This window comes from Lactuca sativa, chromosome 4, assembly GCF_002870075.4.
Source record: "Lactuca sativa cultivar Salinas chromosome 4, Lsat_Salinas_v11, whole genome shotgun sequence".
NCBI classification, from domain to species: Eukaryota; Viridiplantae; Streptophyta; class Magnoliopsida; order Asterales; family Asteraceae; genus Lactuca; species Lactuca sativa.
The window spans coordinates 321,408,341-321,434,862 of NC_056626.2; positions in this window are offsets into that span (position 1 = coordinate 321,408,341).

A 26,522-nucleotide genomic window follows, 5' to 3' on the forward strand; every position below is an offset into this window, starting at 1 on the left:
CTCATTTTTGATGCTCATTATCTCTAAGTTGACTAGCCTGGATCTACGGGCATTACATATATGATCCTTTATCTAAAAGACGTGTCAGAGTTCGAAAACGTCTTTTGAGAGCTACAATTTATAATCGGATTTTGAATTCGTACTTATATTTATAGTTATTAGACTTATCCAAGTGGGAGAATTTGGATTAGGTGTCTAAACTCATAACTATAATTGGTATGTACTTAAACCGATAGTAGCATGGTCCTTTTAGGTTGCCTTCACCAAAGCAACTTGACTAGATGAATTATGGAGAAAGACGTTAATTATGATTTATTAATATGTTATGTGAATAATATATTAAAAGAGAAATCATATTATTTAATTAATATTGGTAAAGAATTAATTTAGAAATAATTTTTTTGATCAAAAGAGATTAATTAAATTAAGGGGGTGATATTGTAATTATGTGATAATTGCTAAATGCGCTGAGGATCCCTATGGATAGGGCTGGACGAAATCTTATGGATAGCCCATAAGGATTTCGTCCATGATAAGGATTATAGCAGGATCTTATGGGCTGCTTAAAGCCTAAGGAACCAGATTAGTTCTTTAACTGAAACCCTAATTCTTCAGCTATATAAGGAACCCCTTGGCATCATATTTTCGGCTATCAGAAACCCTAGAAGGATCTTAGGGACGATTTTGAGCCTCCTCCATTCTCTCATATTCTCTAACTTGCTTCTTGGTGTTTGTGATCGATTAGAGGTATTACACTTGTGATACTAAAGTTCTCAAAGGTTAAAGATCAAGTTATAATTGAAAGGTAACATCCTTAGTTTGTTTTAGTAATGATTTTCGATTTTATGTATGCTAGATTAGGGTTTACAAGCTTCGAATGATTGTTGCATGTACATTTAGAAAAACTAGATCCAAAGCTTTAGGGTTTGGATGTGCACCAAATGATTGTTGTTATGCTCAAAACCCATCAGGTTTGTCTATGATGACTCATGCTACACTTTTATTTAGTTTACGAGTTTATGCTATTGAAACTGCCGCTTATATTCTAAACATTGTACAAATTAAGAAAGTTGAAAAGACATAAGTCAATGTGGAAATGGAGACGACCATACATTTCACGAGTTATGGTTTGGGGTTTTGAGCCTTGCATTTATCGAGAAGTGCTCGATAAACTTGATCCCAGATTTGAAAGGTGAAACATCATTGGCTATTCCAAATATTCTTTTGGATACTTGTTCTACAAGCCTATTGAGATAAGATTTTTGTTTCTCATAGGGCAGTCTTTTGTGAGATAAAGATAATATATTAAGAAATTGTAGGAGCCCAATTGATCTTGATGAAATTCAAGAGTATACCAATGAAGAACCTGAAGTTAAAAATAGACCCGAAAAAGAGGTTGAACAACCTTCTAAGGAATCTAATATATACTTCCACCTCCACCTCGTAGATCTAATATAGAACATTGTCCAAAAGAGTTCTATGGATTCCATATTACTCAAGAGGATGACAACTTGCTAGGTGATAATGAGCCGTACACTTATCAGGAAGATATGGAGAGCCCATATGATGAAAAACGGAAAAAGAATTTCGAAAACAAGATTTAGTCAATGTACAATAACAAAGTATGGAACTTGATTGATCCTACACCCAACTTTATAACCATTAGGTGTAGATCGGTCTTCAAGAAGAAGACTGACCTGGAGGGAACGTACATACTTATAAAGCTCGACTGGTTGAGAAAGGTTATACTCATACTTAAGGAATTGATGATGAGGAAACTTTCTCAACAGTATGCATGATTAAGTTTATGAGGATACTACATTCCATAGTTGCATTTCATGACTATAAAATATGGCAAATGGATGTAAAAACTGTTGGATAAGGTGTCTAAGTCCATAACTATTTCTGGTTAGTAGTTGACCCGACCCGGCATGGTCCATTTGGGTTGCATGGCACCATGCAATTGGAATTGGATAGACTAAATGAGAGGAATAACACTTGGAGATTATTAATATATTATAAGTTCTAATATATTAATAATATTATTTGATTAGTTTGATCAAAGAATTAATTTGGAATTAACTAAGTGATCAAAAGATAACTAATTAAATATATGGGTTGATTATGTAAATCATTCATATCTTGTATAGTGGGCTAAGAGGCTCCATGGATTCTCAAGTTGGGTTCTACCCATAGGATGCTCCATGGATGCTCCATGGGAATTACAAACCCATGGGTCATGGAAATGAAGAGTCATGACACATTAGGGTTTACATGGTGTAACCCTAGATGTGGCAACACTATATAATAGTCCCATTCTCCACCAAAATTGGCTACACATAAGAAACAAGAGGGCTAGGCCGATTTCAAGAAGTGTGTATTCTCTCAAAAGTCTTTCCAAGAGCATTTGGTGTTGTGTGAAGCATTTGAGGCATCACACTTGGGGTGCTAGACTCACAAGGTGTCTAGGAACTTAAGCAACAACAAGGTAAGTTATTCTATCTTTCATTCAAGTTAGAAATTGTTCCCCATGTATGCTAGATAGGAATATATAACCTTGGAATTCAAATTTGCATGATAATTAGACAAACATAGATCCAAGGTTATTAGGGTTGCATGTACACTTAGGAAGTGTTAGAATGCTCAAAACCCATCAGTAGTATCAGAGCCTAGGCTTGTTTGTTTGTTATTTGTGCTTAAAAGTTGAAAAAAGTCAAAAAAAAACTTGTTGTCTGCCTGATGAACTCGCCGAGTCCATGGGGAGACTCGCCGAGTTCACTTGTATCTTCAACCGACTCGCCGAGTAGGTTCATGCACTCGGCGAGTAGGAGACACAGAGTGCAGATTTTCGACTTTAGTTGCCGGAAATGGACTAGAAACATTACCCAAAACTGTTTTGGTACTTGAAAAACTTGTTTTAGATGGTGTAATGTCTGTGCTAATCCATTTACAACAACTAGTTATCAAAATTACAAAGTTTTAAAAGTAGTTTTGATTCATGAAAGTGTTCATGTTCATGTTCTTGATCTTATGATGTTTAGATGATCATAGGAATTATTTCTAACCTATGTGGTAGTTTAATTCTTGATCATAATGTGTTTTAATGGAGTCCATAACTTGTCCTCAAGTTATGGAAAACCAAAAGTCACTTGAGTTAAAACCACTAAAAGAACACAAGAGTTAGAAAAATGAAGAGTCTTCATTTTTATTACTCTAATAAACTCATAAGTTACAAGAAATGAAAAGTTTTGAAAGTTTTCAAAACTTGCGCTCAAGTTTTGGAACAAGTAAACTCATGTTAAAAACTTTAGTTCCAACCCTTAGAATTTTAAAAAGTTAAAATTCAACCCTTATACTTATATTATTATGATTTAATAATTATATATATATATATATATATATATATATATATATATATATATGTATGTATAAGAACAAAGTCGTCTTACCGCTAGTACGCCTCATTCACGAAGCCGGTCTATAAGGTGGGTATAAGGTTGTTGCCTATAAAATGGCAACTTAATGGGTGTCCACTCTCACCCACCGCTTGCTTGACCGGTGGAGGGTCGTTAGCCGAACAGGTAAGACAAGGACTTATAAATTCTCATTAAAAGTATGATGAATATTATAAAGTAACTAAATATTTTATTAAATTCCCAATCTTAGTTACTTTAGGAAAAATGTGAATAAGGTGCTAATCCATGAAATTACACTTTACACTTTGTTTAAGTCGTTGGTGGACGTGTGTGGTTAACCGGCACACTAACTTGGACTTAACAAGGTAGGTAAAGGGCGACTTTAAGTTTATTATAGTATCGGTGGAGCGTGTGTGGTTTACCGTCACATCGATTGAGTGATAAACTTTAAGGGTACCAAGTGATTTGCATGGTTACTTCACACCTCGTTTTGTAATCCTCGGTATCCCAGTCACAAAACTTGGAGGGCACACTCGAGATTGAAACATGCCTTTGAAAAGTTCATTGAATCTCAAAGAATCTAGGAATTTCTAAGAATTAATCAAAAAACCTAATATTTAATATTTCGGTTTTCGTGGTGGAAATTGGTGAATCGTCATTCACCTACCTTTCAAATATGTTATAGCTTGGATTACGGCATACCTCTTCTAAGTTATAATATATTGTGATTGGATCCTAGCCTTAACATTACATTTGGGTGTTGTATTAAGGACTATCTTAATATCTAAACTAATCTTGTCCTCTTCTTTCAGATGTCTTCAAACAATGCTGCGTCTGGCTCTAACCCTAATGGCTCCTTTACCCTTATGAACTTGTGTGGGAAAGTCACCTTTGATGGATCCAACTTCAATGAGTGGATCAGAAACATCAGGATGATTACCCTCTACGAGGACAAAGAATATGTCCTTGACAAGGAGCTTAAGGAGATTGATGAGACCACTGCAACTCCTCAAGAAATCGCTGACTTTCAGGCACATGAAAAGGGATGCTACGAAAGTGGCATGCATCATGATGGCCACGATGATAGCGGAACTCCAAAAGTCTTATGAGGATTTCTACCCTTATGAAATGCACCAAGATCTGATGGAAAGATATCATCAAAGTGCACGACAAGAGAGGTATGAAATCATCTGCTCCATGATAACAACCATGATGAAGGACGGGGAATCCGTCACGAGCCACATGCAGAAAATGCAAAGGTATGTGGATCGATTGCTGAAGCTTAATGTGAACTTCCCTAAGGAGCTTGCAATAGATATCATTTTGCACTCCTTACCATCATGCTATGATCAATTCCGCATGACATATCACATGAATAAGGAAGAGGTCACACTCAGCAAACTTCACGGACTTCTCAAGACCGCAGGAACAGGTCTTAAGGGGAAGTCGGTTGTTAACACTCCTACTCCAAACTCTACTCCGGTTTTGGCAATCAGGAAAAGTCGAGGGAAGAAGAGAAAGAGCTCTTCTAAGGGTACCAAGGCTCGGACCCTTGATGGCTCTTCTTCAAGTGGAACCAAGAAAGGTTTCGTCACTCCTTCTTCTGACCCAAAAGAGGCTGAATGCTTCTATTTCCATGAAAAATCACATTGGAAGCGGAACTGCCCAAAATACCAGCAAGATGTGAAGGATGGGAAAGTTAAACCCAACCATGTAGGTATTTAGACTATCATTTCTAATAACTCGCCCCATTCTAAATCTTGGGTCCTTGATACCGGTTGTGGTATTCATATTTGTTGTGACTTGCAGGGACTAAGAAGAAGTGAGAATGTGGAGCAAGGAAGAATAAACTTAATCATGGGGAATAGGAAAGCATTATCTGTCACCAAGATTGGAGTTTATACTTTATCGCTAAGTAGTGGGTTTAGTTTAGATTTGAATAAGTGTTGTTATTCGCTAGAAATGGCAAGAAATATTATTACCTTTCATGCATTGTATAAACAAGGTTTCACCTTTTTGTTTGATAATGAAGTTGGTTCGATTAATGCTTTCTTTAATAATGTTCTTTATTTTAAAGCATTACCTTGTGATGGCGTGTATGAAACAGTATATGTGGTTGATTACTTAGGAAATAATGTATTGTGTATTGATTATGTTAATAATAATAACTTGGATAAAGCATCGTTATGGCATTGTCGTCTTGGACATATAAGCAAGAAACGCATATGCCAACTCCAAAAGGATGGAGTCTTGGAGTCATTTGACCTAAAGTCGGATGATAGTTGCGAATCATGCTTACTTGGAAAAATGACAAAGTCACCTTTCACAGGTTCTTGTGAGAGGGGTGAAGGTTGGTTGGACCTTGTACACACGGATGTGTGTGGACCATTCAAACATGCCACAAGGGATGCTAATCGTTATTATTTGACTTTTACTGGTGATTACACTAGATATGGATATGTCTACTTGATCAAGCATAAGTCAGTGACTTTCGAAAGGTTTAAGGAATTTAAACAGGAAGTTGAGAATCAATTGAGCAGGAACATTAAGATGCTTCGATCCGATCGTGGTGGTGAGTATCTTAGTTCAGAGTTCCTTGACTATCTAATGGAATGTGGGGTAGTCTCACAATTGACACCTCCCAGGACACCACAGTTGAATGGTGTGGCTGAGAGGCGTAATCGAACCTTGTTGGATATGGTTCGTTCCATGATGAGTCGAGCTTCACAACCAATCTCATTCTTGGGGTATGCCTTAGAGACTTCCGCCCATATCCTTAATCTAGTCCCTACAAAGAAAAGTTGCCAAAACTCCTCACGAGATGTGGACTGGTAAAGTACCCAAACTAGACCACATCAAGATTTGGAGTTGCGAGTCTTTCGTGAGACGCGAGACTCATGATAAGCTCGAACCCCGAAGCGAGAGGTGTATTTTCATCGGCTACCCACATCAATCCTTTGGTTACCTCTTCTACAGACCTAGTGAAAATGTGGTCTTTGTAGCTAGGAGGGCTTTCTTTGGAGAGAGAGAGAGTTCATAAGCCAAGGAAACAGTGGGAGGCAAGTTGATCTTGAAGAAATTCAAGAGTCAAGCGGTGAAGGAACTTCAAACCCTAGCACTCAACTTGAGGAGGAAACTCCTGTCGAGCCAATTGACAAGTCTGTACCTCTGAGGCGTTCCAAAAGGGTTAGGAATGCTCCTAAGCATTACTATGGATTCCATATTACTGTAGAAGGAGATACACTTATAAGTGATGAGGCACTGATAGGTCTGGATGAACCTAACAGTTACGCGGAAGCCATGGCAAGCCTTGAGTCAGCCAAGTGGAAAGAGGCAATGGACAGCGAAATACAGTCCATGTATGACAATCAAGTTTGGAACTTGGTTTAGAATGTACCAGGTCATAAGACAGTAGGGTGCAAATGGGTCTTCAAGAAGAAGACCGACATGGATGGTAAAGTACACACTTATAAGGCTAGACTGGTTGCAAAGGGCTTCTCTCAAATTCCTGGAGTGGACTATAATGAGACCTTTTCTCCAGTAGCCAAGATTAAGTCTATTCGGGTTCTGTTGGCCATAGTTGCATTTCATGACTATGAAATATCGCAAATGGATGTCAAAACCGCTTTCCTTAATGGAAAGTTGGCTGAAGATGTTTACATGAGTCAGCCAGAGGGTTTTGTCAGCAACAAGTACCCTAATAGAGTGTGTAAGCTTGAGAAATCCATTTACGGATTGAAGCAAGCACCTCGCAGATGGAATCTTTGCTTTGATGAAAAGGTCAAGGAATTTGGCTTTTCTAGGAGTGAAGATGAGTCTTGTGTGTATGTCAAGGCTAGTGGGAGTATAGTTAGCTTTTTGGTATTGTATGTGGATGACATACTACTCATAGGAAATGACATCCCAACCCTGCAGGAAGTTAAGTCCTGGCTTGGGAAGTGTTTCTCTATGAAGGACCTAGGAAAAGCTACCTATATTCTAGGGATAAGGATCTTGAGAGATTGGAGTAAAAGACTAATTGGACTTAGTCAGAGTACTTACTTGGATAAGGTGCTGAAGAGATTCAGCATGCAGGACTCCAAGAAAGGAGCATCCAAAGTAACGCCAGATTGAGTAAGACACAAAGCCCTAGCACTGAGGCTGAGATAGTAGAAATGAGTTGAATACCTTATCCTTCGGCTTTAGGATCGATCATGTATGCTATGACGTGTACTCGACCTGATGTAGCCTTTTCCCTGAGCATGGTTAGCAGGTATCAGGCGAACCCTGGCAAGGCATACTGGACTGCGGTAAAGAATATTCTCAAGTATCTACAGAGGACTAAGGACTGGGTCCTCATCCTCGGTGGGAGTGATGACTTGAGAGTTGTAGGTTATAGTGATGCTAGCTTCCAGACTGATAGGGATAATTTCCGCTCTCAGTCGGGTTGGGTCTTTACCCTAAATGGAGGAGCAATTTCTTGGAAGAGTTCCAAGCAGGAGACAGTGGTTGATTCAACTTGTGAATCAGAGTATATTGCAGCTAGCGAGGCGGCAAAGGAGGCGATATGGCTGAAGAATTTCATTGGAGACCTTGGAGTTGTACCAGCTATTAAAGAGCCAATGGAAATTTTCTGTGATAGTGAAAGTGCTGTTGCCTTAGCCAAGGAACCAAGGGATCACGGGAGATCCAGACACATCGACAAAAAATACCATTTTATCAGACATCGGATAGAAGAAGGACTCCTCATGGCAAAGAGGGTATCATCGGTTGAGAACCCAGCAAATCCCCTCACGAAAGGACTGACTTGGGTTAAGCATCTCTAGCATGCTCGGAGCATAGGGCTGAAGGATGATATTAGATTTAGTAGTTAGATAACCTCGAAATTTGTAAAGTGTAATTGACATTAGATGATGAATAAAAGGTGTTTTATTTATGAGTAAAGTGTTGCTATCTCTTGTCGATCGTTTACTATATTTTTTTTGCATGTTTTGACTTCCAGAATAATTTTGTTTGGTATAACATATTATTCAAACCTCCACAGTCGGTCATATGTCGGAAGTAGGTATGAATCAAGACTGTCATGATTGGTTGCAGAGGTCTAAGGTGTTGGACAAGGCTACAACAATCATGAGTGCTCATAAGTTCTGAGCATTGGACACAACCCACGCTCACTGGAATCACTTCATGGAATTCTATCTCGAGTGATCGTGAGACGGTAATATCATATAAGTCTTCAAACCTAGAGATATGATTTGTTACTTACAAGTTGGTTGTGCATTGATTGTACGAAAACGCATTGGTAACTCGATGTTATAAAACGTGCTTTTGTGTATAATTCAATGAGTGGTAGAACAAACATATGAGTCGAAGTTTATCTGTTCCTTCTCGGATTAGAAGCAGATATCTGGGCCCCTCGATGATTTTGTTTTGACCTATGTACCGGGCCCGGTCAGAACTAAGTTGATGTGTTCAATTAAGTTCTTTGTCAAACAAATCGGAAATCGGGAAACAAACTGTTGGACAATAAGTAAGACATTGTTCCATGTATTTGTCCGGCTGATACCTAGAACAGAGGATTATATGATGAGTTATCTTAAATGGCGTATCAACATCTTCTCAGTTCCGAGAGACCTTGAAAGAGCTACGAGTGTCGGTCGGTTCCTGAAGTACTGGAGTTTTAGTTATTAGACTTATCCAAGTGGTAGACTGTTGGATACGTGTCTAAGTCCATAACTATTTCTGGTTAGTACTTGACCCGATCCGGCATGGTCCATTTGGGTTCCATGGCACCATGCAATTGGATAGACTAAATGAGAGGAATAACACTTGGAGATTATTAATATATTATAAATTCTAATATATTAATAATATTATTTGATTAGTTTGATCAAAGAATTAATTAAGTGATCAAAAGATAACTAATTAAATATATGGGTTGATTATGTAAATCATTCATATCTTGTATAGTGGGCTAAGAGGCTCCATGGATTCTCAAGTTGGGTTCTACCCATAGGATGCTCCATGGATGCTCCATGGGAGTTACAAACCCATGGGTCATGGAAATGAAGAGTCATGACACATTAGGGTTTACATGGTGTAACCCTAAATGTGTCAACACTATATAAGAGTCCCATTCTCCACCAAAATCGGCTACACATAAGAAACCAGAGGGCTAGGCCGATTTCAAGAAGTGTGTATTCTCTCAAAAGTCTTTCCAAGAGCATTTTGTGTTGTGTGAATCATTTGAGGCATCACACTTGGGGTGCTAGACTCACAAGGTTTCTAGGAACATAAGCAACAACAAGGTAAGTTATTCTATCTTTCATTCAAGTTAGAAATTGTTCCCCATGTATGCTAGATGGGAATATATAACCTTGGAATTCAACTTTGCATGATAATTAGACAAACATAGATCCAAGGTTATTAGGGTTGCATGTACACTTAGGAAGTGTTAGAATGCTCAAAACCCATCAAAAACTACTTTCCTTAATGGGAAATTGACTAAGGATGTTCATATGGCTCAGTCAGAAAGTTTTGTCTAGTCCAAGTCTCTTAATATGGTATGCAAGCTTGAAAAATATATTTATGGCTTCAAACATGCACCTTACATGTGGAACATTTGTTTTGATTATAAAATCAAAGAGTTTGGTTTCTTAAGAAATGAAGATGAGCAGTGTGTGTATGTTAGATCTAGTGGGAGAGTAGTTGTCTTCCTTGGCTTATATGTCGATGACATTCTTCTAATAGGAAACAACTACTCAACATTGAATAGTGCAAAATCTTGGCTTGTTAAGAGTTTCACAATGAAGGACTTGGGAAAAGATACTTACATACTTGGTTTTAAGATCTATAGGGATAGATCTAGGCAACTAATAAGAATTTGCCAAAGTACCTACTTAGATAAAATCTTAAAGAAAATCAATATGGAAGAATATAAGAAGGGATTTGTATGTATGCAACATGGTACGGTTTTGAGTAAAACCCAATGTCCTAATACTAGTGAAGAACTGGATTAAATGAGTCGAATCCTATATGCCTCGACTATAGGATCAATCATGTTCACCACAATATATAAGTGGCCAGACGACTCATATGCCACTAGTATGATGAGGCGTTATCAAGCCAATCCTGGTAAAAATCATTGCATTGTAGTTAAGAATATTTTGTAGTATCTTAAGAGGACTAAAGTTATGTTCTTGGTATATGTTGGCAAAGAAGATATAAGCGTTAAAGGATATGCGGATGAAAGTTTCCAAACTGGTAGGGATAATTTTTGATCATGGTCTAATTTTGTATTCATGTTGAATAGAGGAGTAGTAACTTGGAGAAGTGCCAAGAAAGAGACTATAGCAGACTCAAATATAGATTCATAGTATATTACGACCAATGAAGCAGCCAAGGAAGAAGTGTGGCTAAAGAAGTTCATCATTGATTTAGGTGTTGTTCCTAGAATAGCCGAACCTATTGAGATCTTATGTGAAAACCAAGGCGCAGTTGGCTTAGCTAGAGAACCTCAATATCATAAGTGCACAAGATACATATAGAGAAAGTTCCATTATATAAGGAACCTAGATGGAGATATCATTATAACCAGAGTACCATCAAAAGATAATCTAGTTGATCTGCTCAGTAAACAATTGTCACGAATCAAGCATGATGCTCATACTAGTTTTATTGCATTAGATTTTCTAGTGAATTGGTTTGATTTCACAATTTGTAGTTTGATTATTTGGAACATTTTTAGATATTATGCTTTTGGTGATTATTAATAAAAAGTTGTTATGCTTGTTCATATTATTTGTGTTCCAAGTTTTGCATATTTAGAGCCACTTCCAGAATAATATTTTGTTATTCAAACTTCCACCATTAGTCCTACTCTTGCGAGATAGTAGTGAATCAAAATTTTCATAGTGATGGTAGATTGTTCACAGGGATGAACATTGCAAAGCCCTACGATAAATATTGATGATTACTTGAAAATGGAGATTATAAATATTGGAGTAACCATGCTTAATGATTACTCCATGGATCATGTTATGAATAAGTTAAGACGAATATATTTATTATTCTTCATATGGATATACATGAGGTCGACTAGATATCGCATGAGGAATAGTATTGACCTATGTAATCAAAGTTTATTTGATCCTTTTGCCAAGAATGTAGAAGTAGACATCGCTAGGTCCCTCTTTGATTAGTTGTTGACAACAAATGGTTGGAAAAGCTAGACTAAGTTGATTTAATTTAATGGCTAGTCTGAAGATCACCACAAGTCGATATTGGGTTACATAATTTTAAACCTTGATATTGATACTAGATCCATGTCTATAGTTCATAATAAGATATCATGAAGATCAAAGGAATATGAAATTAATAGTTTTAGGGTTGTTTATAACAAACTTGTTATAGGTACTATAGTTGCATTGGACTACCACTTAGTTTTATCTCTAATAATTATTACATCAATCCATTATTCATGTCTAAGGGCAAGTGGGAGCTGATGCAGATTAGTTCCCATAACCATAACAAGTCTGGTAATATAACTATAAATAACAGTCTCCTTTTAGGTTACACACAAGAACAACTAAAACATAACTAAAAAGATATTTATATGGGGGACTTGTTTTTTTTATCTAATTAATATTTAAATTATTTAATTAGAAAATAAAGGAATATAGAATATTCCATAATGATTTGAATTCCATATATAATTATTATATTTGGTAATTATCTTAAGGGTTTCAAATCATCACTCCGTATAAAGAGGGCTCCAAATCTGGTTTTGAAAAAAGTGAAAAATACCTTTCAGCTTTCAAAATTCAGAACCCTCAAAACCCTAATGAATCCTAAAGTACATTTCCCATGACGTTGCACCTTGATCACCGCGTCATGGTCAGTTGCAGAATTGAGATTTCAATTTTCCTTACAGATCAAAATTTGAGGATTTCTTAGATATGCTTTTATTTTTCTTATTGGGTGCAAAAGAGAAACTCTCCTTTTGGTTCTCTAGTCCAATCAACTAGCTTATCAAAAGAAAAAACCCATTAAGAAAACAAAGGTATGATTTTACCTACTCTGTTTTATAAGTTAGATGGATTGCTGAGTTAGATATGTTGTTTCATGTCTATTAAATCAGAATTGTTGTTTCTGTTTGTTGGTGCATGTAAATGCTCCACAAATAATGAGTGATTATTACGTTGTAAATTTCCAATATTTGTATTGTTGGTGTAAATACTCTCCCTCCTATATAAAGGGAGACTTGGTCACTTATTAGTAAGCTAGCTCATTTTCTCACTTCTTGTAAGGATTACTTTTCTACAATGTAATCTCTAGAGAGAGAAAGTGGTGGGTTCTCCCACCCAGGGAGAGTTTCTCTCCCACCAAGTTCTTATGACTATTCTCTCTTTCTTTTTCATCTTCTTCATCTTCTATGAACTCATCATATGTTCTTGATATTTTTGATACACGATTAATCTCAAGATTATTTCTTCCGCACTCACCGTTCGTTATAAAAATGGGTCTCTACGATTGGTATCAGAGTCGTACCTTGAAGATATCACGATTAGTTCAAGGGAACGACTCCTGTTCGGTGATTATCTGGTGATTTTTTCCGTGTTTCTGCAAGAAAAATTTTCGGCTTGCAAATTGAATTTTTTTATGATGTTCTTTCTTATTTCTATCATTTGGGTGATTCTATCTCAACAAAATAAAAATGTTGTTGTTGCTGATCGTTCTATTATTGCTGGAAAAATGATGTTCTTCATGATCTTATTATTTTTCTGTTGAAGAAATGAAGCAAAAATGGGAGAAGAAATTATTTTTATGGTCTCCAAAATGATGAAGATATTGTTCCAGGAGGTATGTGTTCTTGGAAATGAGAAGACACAAATTTAAAGGGTTTATTTTTCTTGAAGAAAGTGGAGAAAAGCATTTCCTTTTGAAGATTTTCTTTCCCAACAACTCTTCTCACTATGAGGTAAGAAGCTCTTGATTCTCATATTTTAGTTGCTGTAGATCTTCAATTGAATTGTTTGGACGTAATGTGTTGTTTACATAAAGCATATTGTCCTTGTTACTCTTTTGGGTAAAGAGTACTCCACTATTTAATCCCTCAAAAAGACACAAACCATGTGACATTGTCCAACCCCATCACCTTTTGTCCCTAAAAAACCCCCTGTATACTCTTCTTTTTGCCTTCCCAAGACCCTCCTTTGACTTAAAATGCTTTATAAAAATATTCACTTATTAAAATATGAATAAATGGCCTTTGCGGTACCATTTTTCATGAAAATAGAGCATTTTTCGTCATCTGTTCAGCCCCTTCCGGACCCCCGAACCGCAGCCAAAAACTGCCTACCGGAGTCCCCTAAGAAGCCTCTCAGCAGCCCCTCTTATGCCTTGAACCGAAGCCTCTTTACCGCAGCCTTGGTCAGCAGCCATAGAACCGCAGTCAAAAAGCCTCACTTGTTCTCAGTTCGGATCCCTGCTGGTTTGGTCCGCAACCTCGGACCGAAGTCCTCGCAACGCAGTGCACCTTCTCCGGTTCGGACCGCAGTAAACTTCGCTTCATCCGCAGTCAATCCCTTGCACCGCATCGCCTACTGCAACCAAGCTCCATCAGCGCCTCACCTGTCCGCACCTAGCCTTATCCGAAGTTAGCCCCTCATCCTTACCCAACTCCATCTGACCGCAATCACTCTCCTGATCCGCAACCAAGCTCACTCCGGTTGCACCCCCTAGACTTTGGATATGCCCTATTCCCTCCTTCCTCCTTATTCCCTTCAGCCCCTCTCCTTCCTCCCCTCTCTTCTCCTCCTCCCTTCCCCTCCTCCTCTCCTCCCCTCCTCCCCTCCTTTCTTTTTCCTCCCTTCTCATCAGCCTCTTTTTATTTATTTATTCAGTTTTATTTATTTATTTTATTTTATTTTTTTCTCAGTTAATTTTTTTTAACACCAATTATTTTTTATTCAGTTAATTTTTTTTACACCAATTTTTTATTTAGCCATTTTTTTAACCAATTTTTTTTTATTTAAACCAATTTTTTTTAGCACCAATTTTTGCCACCACCTACCCTTGGTTTGTCACATTGGTTATTACTTCATGCCGGTTATTATTATTTGAAGAATATTCCTACCGCAGTCGGACTTCATATTATCTTTGTGACGCTTGCACCGCAAACTCGATTGATCACCAAAGTAGTTTCACATTCTTCACGTTATGGGATTTTATGACTTGTTGCTTATGATTTTTGGTTGACGAATCATGTATCTTGAACATGTGGACTTTATTCTCTATTGAAGACCACTTCAAGTGTTCTGGCACCGTAGTTTGGATATTTGGATATATTTTTGGCACAACAGATTTTCTCAGCACAGCTTCAGCAACTATCACCCACTTTCTCATGACCGCAAGAGTATTTAGTTTACTCTTTCTCGTTTCTTATCGAGGCCCTTCATACATCTAGGGAGAGCTTCTCTTAGCTCTTGGTATCCGACACTCTCCATCCGATGATTTGTTGATTTTTAATATCCGGTCATTGGTTATCAAAATAGGGAGAGAATATCATCCGGATTTGGTTATTATTGTTTGTGTTTGGATTTTGAAGACTTCTGAAGACGATTATTTATTTATTGATGCGATGTGGCACTTTTTTTGGTCTTCACGGATCAAATTTTTGGCATTACTCGATGTTTTCCTATTCGGATTATTTATTATTCGGACTCTATCACAGGATGATTTTGTGTTCGCATCCGGTTCAGATCTTATGGTTTCACGAGTTTGGATCTGTGATATGTTGAAGACGAAGATTATTTTGGCAAAGTGACGTGGCACTTATTTTTGGTCCTTGGATCAAATTTTAGGCATTGGTAGACCATGTTTTTGGACTCACATTATATTTATCCGGACTTCATGTTACGGATGCTTCACATTTTTAGCAGGTTGTTCTTTGAAGAATTTCGGTGTATTATGATTCGAGAACTCGAGATGTTTTTCAGACTTTTGAAGACGAAGTGTTTCTTTTATTGGATCTTCTACTTGCTCATGGTGACCTCCTTCTTCGGGTGATTATGATTGGTTTGAAGATTTGGATCTTATCTTTTCTGCTTCATTGGTTGTGCTTTGAAGCCGAAGACCTTCATTTCAGAGATTCATGGCTAGTTTTAGATTTCACAGACACTTCAGAGTTTTAGAGACATTTCAGCACTTGAGTTCATTTTATTACCACACTTGCTAGTCGGATTACTGTATTATAGCCTTGTATCACTAATTGTATATTTCATCATTTGTAAGCATTTAGGGAGAGAATGTTGGTGCATGTAAATGCTCCACAAATAATGAGTGATTATTAGGTTGTAATTTTCCTTTATTTGTATTGTTGGTGTAAATACTCTCCCTCCTATATAAAGGGAGAGTTGGTCACTTATTAGTAAGCTAGCTCATTTTCTCACTTCTTGTAAGAGTTACTTTTCTAAAATGTAATCTCTAGAGAGAGAAAGTGGTGGGTTCTCCCACCCAGGGAGAGTTTCTCTCCCACCAAGTTCTTATGAATATTCTCTATTTCTTTTTCATCTTATTCATCTTCTATGAACTCATCATATGTTCTTGATATTTTTGATACACGATTAATCTCAAGATTATTTCTTCCGCACTCACCGTTCGTTATAAAAATGGGTCTCTACACTGTTACCCATTGTTTTGGTCTTTTACTAGACTCAAAACCTATCACTAATAACATATTTGTATGTTTTAAGTGGATTTTCAACTATTTATATGGGATCTTAGTGGATGGTAGAAGAAGAAATCAGGTAGCATACTATCACGATGCAAATATCCTTCCTCTATGGTTGGAAAAAATATAATTTAGTTCCATAATGGTTAGTATTATCTCTTGGTTGTACATGAAAACCAAATTTCCATTTATGACCACTCGTTGGAGTGCTTGAGATTAGTAAATACTAAATACATAGACATCATAACTAGTGGCCTCCAAGATAATATCTTTCTGCTGCAATATCAAGTGCAACATACACATGCAATGGGTTTCTCTTTTTTACTGGAATGCCTTATGTGAAGAGAAGTAATGGTGAAGATAGGGATCTTTTGCATAAAACTGTGGAGGAATCAAAGCTTTATATGGGTGATATCTCCTCAAATAGGAAAACATGTAACAATATTTTTTTTTTGTAATTTTAATTGGGCATTTAGTCTCATATCATATGGGTTTTTAGGTTTGTAGCATATCTTGCAGCTATGGAAGTAATGTCCAAGCAATTCCCTAGAGCATTCTATGGATATGTACTAGAAGTAGTGAAAAACTACCATAATTTTGAGTTTCTAACCATTTTATGTTAAATTTAATTATATTAGAAAGTATATTATTATATTGATATAAAATAACAATTATGAAGGCTGGATTATTGGATCCTCAGGTGAGGTCGGAATCAAATACCGAATACCCTTTCACCGATAGACCCTTACAACCTTAATCATCGACCCCAGACTCTGTTTTTCTACTCATGTATAGTTGGTTTTTTTTTATTGTAGTTCTTTTGTTGTTCACCCTTTTCCAAGTTTTAATTTGCTTATATACTTTCCAGGAAAACCGTTCAGACATCGCTTTGAAGGTGTTCAATGAAATAAATTAGATGTTTATGCTTATGACACACTCATGGAAGCTTACATTTTATCTCTTAATTCCATTCTAAAATATCATTGTTTTTAGTAAAGTACATTGTGCATATTGATAGCCTAGTAAAATACGCGGTTATCGGGTAGTTTTTTTTGAAGTACAACGGTAAATAAGTCAGTAGAGGCCAGAATTTGGAGCCATTCTCTTATTTCACATTGGCTTTGGTACAAAAGTTGTATATGTGTATAATCTAAACTTTTTGTATGCTTGCTGTTGAATAGTATTTGTTTCTATCATTACATATATGAGAGGATGAAGGTAAAGAGATCTAGTATTAGGTTGTATTGCTGATGAGTTTCTTTGGATGTATATAATAGTAAATATGACGACTTCTTGTAATGATTTAACGAAATTGTTGGTGTCTTTATACTTTCTATATGTAAATGTGAATGTTAATGTTGTATTTAATTTATTAATTTAAGTTGTTTAGATGTAAATTGATTAATACTTGGCATCTAAATGATTTTAAATTGTTCAACAATAGTCATTAAAAAAAGAAAAATTATGATTAAAAGTAAAAAATAGTCACGATTTAATTTATTATGTGTCACTAAAAGTCAATAATTGATAAATGAAAAATCATGTGACTAAAAGTACTTTGTGATCACGGTTTAGTAAATTACGTGTCATTAAAAATCAACAATAGTTATGACAAAAGAAAATTCGTATGACAAATAGTAGTTTATGGTCACGGTTTAATATATTACGTGTCACTAAATGGCAAAAATAGTTGTGAAGAATGAAAAACCATGTGACTAATAGTAGTTTATGGTCACAATTTAATATATTATGTGCCATTAAAAGTCAATAGTCATGACTAATGAAAATTTTTGACAACTAGTAGTTTATGATCAATTGGTCATGGTTTAATCTATTATGTGTCACTAAAAGTCATTAATAGTCATGAAAACAAAATAGCATGTGATGAAAAGTAGTGTATGGCGATGTTTATCAAAAAATTATTGAAAAAAAAAATACAAAAATTGCTACCTTATGGTTGTGAGTTTCACGTATAGCAATGGTTTTTATGGGTTATAGTTACCACAACTAAACATCACCATAACTTATTACCAATGAAACAACCATTTTTTACACATTGAATGAAAAAACTGTTATAAACATGTATGTTGTGATGGGTTTTTTATGTGGCCAAAACATCATTTTTTTACTAGTGTAAGCCTAGGCGCTTTTAAAAATCGACCTCATTCAGAACCGAATGAACATCCTTAAACCTCTCTTATAGTATCAAACTAGGTGAGCCTATTTATGGTTCAATGAAAACTTCTATTCTAAACATGTGAGGGCACATGTAGGTACATTTAAACATTTTAAATTTGGTCTTTACCTTTTAAATATTCAAATTTAATTCCCTAAATAAATAATACTCAAAATTAAAAATTCACATTCAAATTCTAATTTAAACAATATTCAAAACTTAATTAAATATTCATATTTTAATTGTTATTTAAATAATATTTGAATTTTTGCATATAAATATTGAAATTTAAACCCTTTTAAGTAATATCTAAAACAAGAGACGTTATCCTTATATTTAAAAAAATACAAAAAAGTTCATAACTCAAAATCACAGGGATGTACCGAGTCCAACGATTAATAAGTTTTCAGATTTTGATTTTTTTAAGTAGTGCTCATAATTCAAACCTAAAGGCTCAGATACCATTGTTGAGTTTTTATACATCTATACACACTAGATTAGCACAACGGAGTAATCAAAACAATCTTTATGTGTACAAAGATGTGTATATGCACGATAGGATTTAGGTTTTACTAATTATAACAACCTACTTTAAATTTAACTAAAGAAAGATAATCACTAGCCTCTTGATCTTTTGATTGAGAAATGTGATCGATAACTTTTTTAAAGGATGAAGGACTCAAAGGAAAATCCTTCTAATACTGTAAGACCCAAGACTCCAAGAAGAAAATAAGAATAACCCTATGAAGGATAAGTCGAAAATTTCGTAATCATAGAGAGTGGTTTCAATTTTCGAACCCATGGAGATATGGGAGAGAGGAAAAAAAAATTAAGTCTCAAAAAGCGATCCCTAGCAACGTATTTATAGACGTCAACTTGAACCTTAAGCTGATAAGATTCTTAAGGATAATCATCATCCTTATCAAAGCATACCATATACTATGGTATCTCCTAGATTTCGCACACCTCCTCTTCAAAGAGGCTTCTACAATATTCCAATTAATCTGTAGGAATTAATTGATATTCAAGTCTTTTAGATAACTAAAACTATTTAATTAATTCCAAAATAATTTCTAATTAATTTATTAATTCATAATTTGTTTTTTTCTCCATTTCTTTATTGTTATATGTGTCACGAGGCGAGCCCAAAATGATCATCTTATTATTTAAAAATATTAGCAATACTTAATAACATTGGACACTATTTCCAACATTTTGCATATTGTGGGAACATGTTTTCAACAACAAAATCATAATCCATAAAAATCAAATTAAGCATACTATATTTTTTGATTTAAATGCACTTAATCTTCAAACAAACATACAATAGGACATCATATTTCGAACAATTCAACTTTCAAGGAAGCAATTTGATTGCAACATAAAACAAATATTAAAAAAAAATAGATGGAAGAGTACAATGGCAAAAGCTACCGACATTAAGCTAGCTCCAATCTTGGGTCGGCATGTTGCTAGCTTATTCTCTGGTGTGCTCAAGTGGTTGATCGATGATGGATTGTTTAAGAGAGAATAAAAGTGTGTAGGTGATCGACGTTGAAAAAGAAAACGGGGGGTGTTTTAGCTTTTAGGGCAAAATGTATCCTTTAAAAATGGTTCAACGTGTTTTAGCTTTGAGTGATTCAAACGTAATTTCAGATCTCTTAACTGTTAAGAGGTGCATTTTTTTCCAAACCTAACTGTCACGAGTCGGTGTTCTAGAATCTTCCAGACCGATCAAGAAGATGGTAGAACAAGTAATAATCTACCATAACTCCCTAGAACAATCTAGAATTCTCTAGGATGCAAAAGTAAAGAACAGAATTGTGTAGAACTTTGTATAGATAAGGATCTTGTAAGAACAATCTAGAATACTCGGGAATATACGAAATCTAGAGACTTCCCTTAAGGAGGTGTAGGATGCCTATAAATAGGAGGAGGACTCATTTGTCCAAGGCATCCAAGAAGTTCTTGTGTAAGAAGAAAAGTTGTATAAAGAAGCTCTTTTCTTAGAAGTGATTCTTGTCGTTTCTCTTGCTTCCCTTAATCGTTAATACATCTAAGCCATCGAAGTTAGCCTGACTTAGTCGGAGAAAATACTAAGTGGCGCACGGTGATTGAAGCATCCCGTGACACGTGGTATCAGAGCCGGAGTTCGTACAAGCAAGAGATCATGACTACGGAAGCAGGAAGTAGTGAAGTCGCAAACGTGCCCCCTGTCGTCGAGGAGAATGGAAGAAAGTCCAGGAAGAGGGACCAATCGGTAGATGCCTTGGCAAGCTTAGAGAACAAGCTTACAAGGACGGAGATTAACGTCGGTGAGATCCTTGAATGGAAGGATACAGTCGATCAGTTCGTTACCGAGATAAGTGACACGAGCGATGGATTGAAGGAGACCATCGGTGTCATCAAGGAAGAAGTCCTTGGACTTATTAACACCTTGCGGAATGAGTTCCGTGAGAAGGTAGCTACTCTAGAAGCCAAAGTAAAGTTGTGCAAAGCCGCTATTGCTGGAGGAGCAAGTACAAAGATGACGCCACATGCCGATGCACCTAAACCCCTGAAGTATGGAGGTAAGCGTAACCCTAAACTTGTTGAAGAATTTTTCTGGTCCGTAGAATGTTATTTCAATGCAATCGGGGTAAAGGACGATAAGCCCAAAATAGACACGGCCGTCCTATACCTATGTGAGAACGCTGCCCTATGGTGGAGGCGGAAGCATAACGACATAGAAAAAGGGCTATACACCATAGAGACCTGGGATGAGTTCAAAAGGCAACTCAAGAAGCAGTTTTGTCCCCATAACGCCGAAGATGTAGCAATGAAGAAGCTTCGGGGACTGAAACACGTTGGGTCGATTAAAGATTATGTAGCAGAATTTACTGCTTTAATGCTGGAGTTGCCCGAATTACAAGAAAAAGACAAGTTATTTTATTTCCAAGATGGACTACAATCTTGGGCCTATAACGAGCTCAAGTGAAGGAATGTCCAAGACGTTGACGAAGCGATTGCTGTAGCGGAAGACCTTATGGACTTCCGAAGAGATGCACCGATTAGAAGGACTAGTGGGGGAGATAAAGCTGTGCCAAGGCCGTCACCAAGGGACGATAGACCCGCTGTCAAACCCGCGACTTTCAAAGGAAAGGCGATCGAAGGAGGGACTCGTAAGGAGGTGAAGTGTTATTTATGTGACGGTCCCCATCTAATAAGAGATTGTCCTAAGAAGAAAAGTTTAAACGCCATGGTCTCTGAAGATGAAAATGAAGAAAGGGACGAACAACAACTAAGCTCGATGCATCTCCTCAACTCGGTGGCTAAGGAAGAGACAAAACCAAAGAAGGGAGGAGGTCTCATGTTCGTGATGACTAAAATTAGTGGAGAGACAACTAAAGCCTTAGTCGATACAGGTGCGTCTCATAACTTTCTTGCTGAAAATGAAGCCAAGAAAAGGAACATTCAATACACCAAGGAGATAGGTTGGCTGAAAGCAGTAAATTCCCCATCCGAACCCATCCTTGGTGTCGCCAACAATGTCCCCATCAAGATAGGAGGATGGACAGGAATCATTGACTTAACGGTAGTCCCTATGGATGATTACTGCATGGTGCTTGGGATGGAATTCCTAGATGAAGCCCGGCCTTTTTCATTTGAAGATAAAACCATGCGCCTCACCAAGGGATCCTCGATTCACATCGTTCCATTAGAAAGAAGCAAGGCGAATTCCCGTATCATTTCAGCCATGCAACTTAGCAAAGGCCTTCGGAGGGGAGAGGTGACATTCCTAGCCACATTAAAAGAAGAAGTCGATTCTCCAGAAATGGAGGTACCGAACAAAATCAAGAAAGTACTTGAGGAATTTAAAGAGGTAATGCCACCAAAATTACCCAAAAAACTACTACCACGAAGAGAGGTGGATCATGAGATAGAATTAGAACCAGGAGCAAGGCCACCAGCGTTGGAGCCTTACCGAATGGCACCACCAGAATTAGAAGAGCTAAGGAAACAGTTAAAGGAGTTACTAGACGCTGGCTTCATCAGACCTTCCAAAGCTCCATTTGGTGCCCCAGTATTGTTCCAAAGGAAACAAGATGGTAGTCTAAGAATGTGTATTGACTATCGAGCCTTGAATAAGGTAACCGTGAAGAACAAGTACCCAATCCCCTTAGTCGCCGATCTCTTCGATCGACTCACAAATGCTCGATGGTTCACAAAGTTAGATCTACGATCAGGGTATTGGCAAGTTCGCATAGCAGCCGGAGACCAGCCAAAGACAACATGTGTGACCAGGTATGGATCGTTTGAGTTCTTGGTCATGCCCTTTGGACTCACAAATGCACCGGCCACATTTTGCACCCTCATGAACAAAATCTTCCACCCGTTCTTGGATAAGTTCGTAGTAGTGTATCTAGACGACATCGTAGTCTACTCAGAAACGTTGGAGGAACACGTGGAACATCTAAGATTGGTTTTTCAGTCAAAGGAAAACCAATTGTATGTGAAGATGGAGAAATGCACTTTTGCCAAACCTGACGTAAGATTCCTTGGGCACAAGATTAAGGACGGGAGGATCTACATGGATGAAAGAAAAATAAAAGCAATTTCAGAATGGGAACCACCTAAGAATGTGTCCGAACTACGATCGTTCCTAGGTCTGGTCAATTATTATCGAAGATTCATATCAGAATACTCGGCACGGTCAACTCCACTAACTGATCTACTTAAAAGGAAGGTCGCATGGGAGTGGACGGATAAGTGTCAAGAAACGTTTGAGGAGCTAAAGAAGGCCATCACGAAAGAACCAATTCTAGCATTACCCAATTACTCGAAGCCGTTCCAGGTACAAACTGATGCCTCAGACTTTGCTATAGGCGGTGTTTTGTTACAAGAAGGTCATCCGGTGGCGTACGAAAGTCGGAAACTTAATGAGACCGAGCGAAGGTATCCGATACATGATAAGGAGATGACAGCCATTATACATTGCCTTCGAGTATGGAGACACTATTTACTCGGGACTCGATTTGTAATTCAAACTGACAATGTCGCTACAAGCTACTTTCAAAATCAGAAAAAACTAAGTCCCAAGCAAGCCCGTTGGCAAGACTTCTTGGCTGAGTTCGATTATGTCATGGAGTATAAGCCACGGAAGGCAAATGTCATCGCCGATGCTCTAAGTCGGAAAGCGGAATTGGCAACCATCTCCCAGGTAACCTGCTCATTTACTGATCGCATCAAAGAAGGAATAAGCCATGACCCGTTAACAAAAATCTTAATGGAGATGGCTAAAGAAGGGAAAACTCGAAAATTTTGGGTCGACGATGGACTATTACTCACTGTCGGTAATCGAGTGTATGTTCCGAAATGGGACAACTTAAGGAGAGAAGTCCTAAAAGAATGCCACGATTCAAAATGGGCAGGGCATCCTGGAACACACCGAACCATGGCAATTATAGAAAAGACTTACTACTGGCCAAGGATGAGAGACGATGTAGATGCCTATGTTCGGACATGTCTCATATGCCAACAAGACAAGGTGGAACAGTCCAAGACAGCAGGGTTGTTAGAACCGTTGCCGATTGCGGAGCACCCTTGGGAAAGTATAACTTTGGATTTCATATCGGCCTTACCTACATCTGAGGGTTGTGGTTCCATCATGGTGGTTGTAGACCGTTTCTCCAAATACGGGACGTTCATTCCCGCGCCCAGAGATTGCACAGCCGAGGAAGCTGGTCGGTTATTCTTCAAACATGTGGCAAAGTATTGGGGACTCCCTCGGAGCATCATAAGTGATAGAGACCCTCGGTTTACTGGAAAATTTTGGAGGGAATTATTTAAGCTCATGGGTTCCGAGCTCCACTTTTTGACCAGTTTCCACCCGCAAACTGATGGACAAACCGAGAAGGTGAATCATTTGCTGGAGATTTATCTAAGGAACTTTGTTAGTGCTAATCAACGGGATTGGGCTAAGTTAATTGATGTAGCCCAATTTTCTTATAATCTACAACGGAGCGAGGCTACCGGAAGAAGCCCTTTTGAAATCATCATGGGTCAACAACCTTTGACACCACAAGAACTAACTAGAGGGTATAAAGGCACTTGTCCACCCGCATACAAGTTCGCTAAAGGGTGGAACGAGGAACTCGACATAGCAAGGTCTTACTTGAACAAAGCAGCCAAACGCATGAAGAAGTGGGCGGACAAAAACAGACAATCGCATGAATTTATGATTGGCGACGAAGTGATGGTGAAATTTCCCCAGAGAATGTTCAAGTCCACTCGACAAGTACACAAGGGCTTAACAAGAAGATATGAAGGGCCGTATCAGGTGATCCAAAAGGTCGGGACAAGATCATATAACCTCGACTTACCAACCCACTTGAAGGTCCACCCCATATTCCATGTAAGTCTCCTTAAACCTTATAATCGAGATGAAGAAGACCCGTCTAGGAGTGAATCACAACGAGCTCCAGTTGCGAATGTGATCTCCTTTCATAAGGAAGTAGACGAAATTCTGGCCGATAGAATAATTCGCAAAAGAGGATCACCCAACTGGACCGAGTAATATGTTCGATGGAAGGGACAACCCGATACAGAATCCAGTTGGGAACGAGAACAAGACTTATGGCAGTTCAGAGACAAGATCGAAGCATACAAGTCCAAGGCTTGACGGGGACGTCAAGGATTTCGGTGGGGGAGGGTGTTACGAGTCGGTGTTCTAGAATCTTCCAGACCGATCAAGAAGATGGTAGAACAAGTAATAATCTACCATAAGTCCCTAGAACGATCTAGAATTCTCTAGGATGCAAAAGTAAAGAACAGAATTGTGTAGAACTTTGTATAGATAAGGATCTTGTAAGAACAATCTAGAATACTCGGGAATATACGAAATCTAGAGACTTCCCTTGAGGAGGTGTAGGATGCCTATAAATAGGAGGAGGACTCATTTGTCCAAGGCATCCAAGAAGTTCTTGTGTAAGAAGAAAAGTTGTATAAAGAAGCTCCTTTCTTAGAAGTGATTCTTGTCGTTTCTCTTGCTTCCTTTAATCGTTAATACATCTAAGCCATCGAAGTTAGCCTGACTTAGTCGGAGAAAATACTAAGTGGCGCACGGTGATTGAAGCATCCCATGACATAACGCCCTGAATCTTTAACGGTTCAAAGGTTGCTTTTTAAAATTTCAATAGGTAAAAGAAACACCCTCATAATATCAAACTTAGTCCCTTTTCATTTTGTTTCGTTTTTTAAATACGTTTTTACATACAATAGAACTATTAAAATTAAAAGACATTTGACGTTGTATATAATAAAATTATTAAGACTAAAAATCAGATAACGTTAATTAAAATACTTTTGTTTATATATAGTTATTAATAAATAAATTATTTATATATGAAATTAATTAATTATTTTTTTCATAATAAAAATATTTAAGCGAAATATTAATATATTCAAATTAATAAATAAAGTATAATTTGCTAAATAATTTTTTGAAACTAATTAATAACACTTTGTTTGGTAAAATTAAGCAAATTTTGTTAGCTAGCTTATTGTAATATATTGTTTGGTAAAATCAAATAAATAATATTCTGTAGCTATTAAATTAGATTATGTGATTTGTTTTTAATAAACAATTTTGTAATAACTTTTGAACAGCTTATGAGTTTTTTCTAAAATATTCCAATTATGCTATTAATTATATATAATATTACTTTAGATTTATATCTAAACGTTTATTTATATCATTTTAGTTTTTTGCAATCTAGTTTATCAAATTATTTTTACCAATTATTCATATGCTAACTACTAGCTAAATTTTCAATTAAAAACAAATTTTTCACGTAGTCCCTAATATATATATATATATATATATATATATATATATATATATATATATATATATATATATATATATATATATATATATATATATATATATATATATATATATATATATATATATATATATATATATAGGTTTAGGTTCTATGGAAAACAAAATATCCTAAAAAAACCTTAAAAATCATAAAAATACATAAAAAAAAATACTTAGAGATCACAAAACTTTTTTTTGATTTTTTTTATAAAAGAGCGCAACTTTTTATAAAAATTCGTTGAAAAAAAAATGGAAAATCATTTTTTTTTATAAAAAAAAAAGTTTTTTTTTTCAAATTCTTTTTTTCCAACGATTTTCTTTAAAAAGCTGCGATTTTTTTTTTTAAAAATG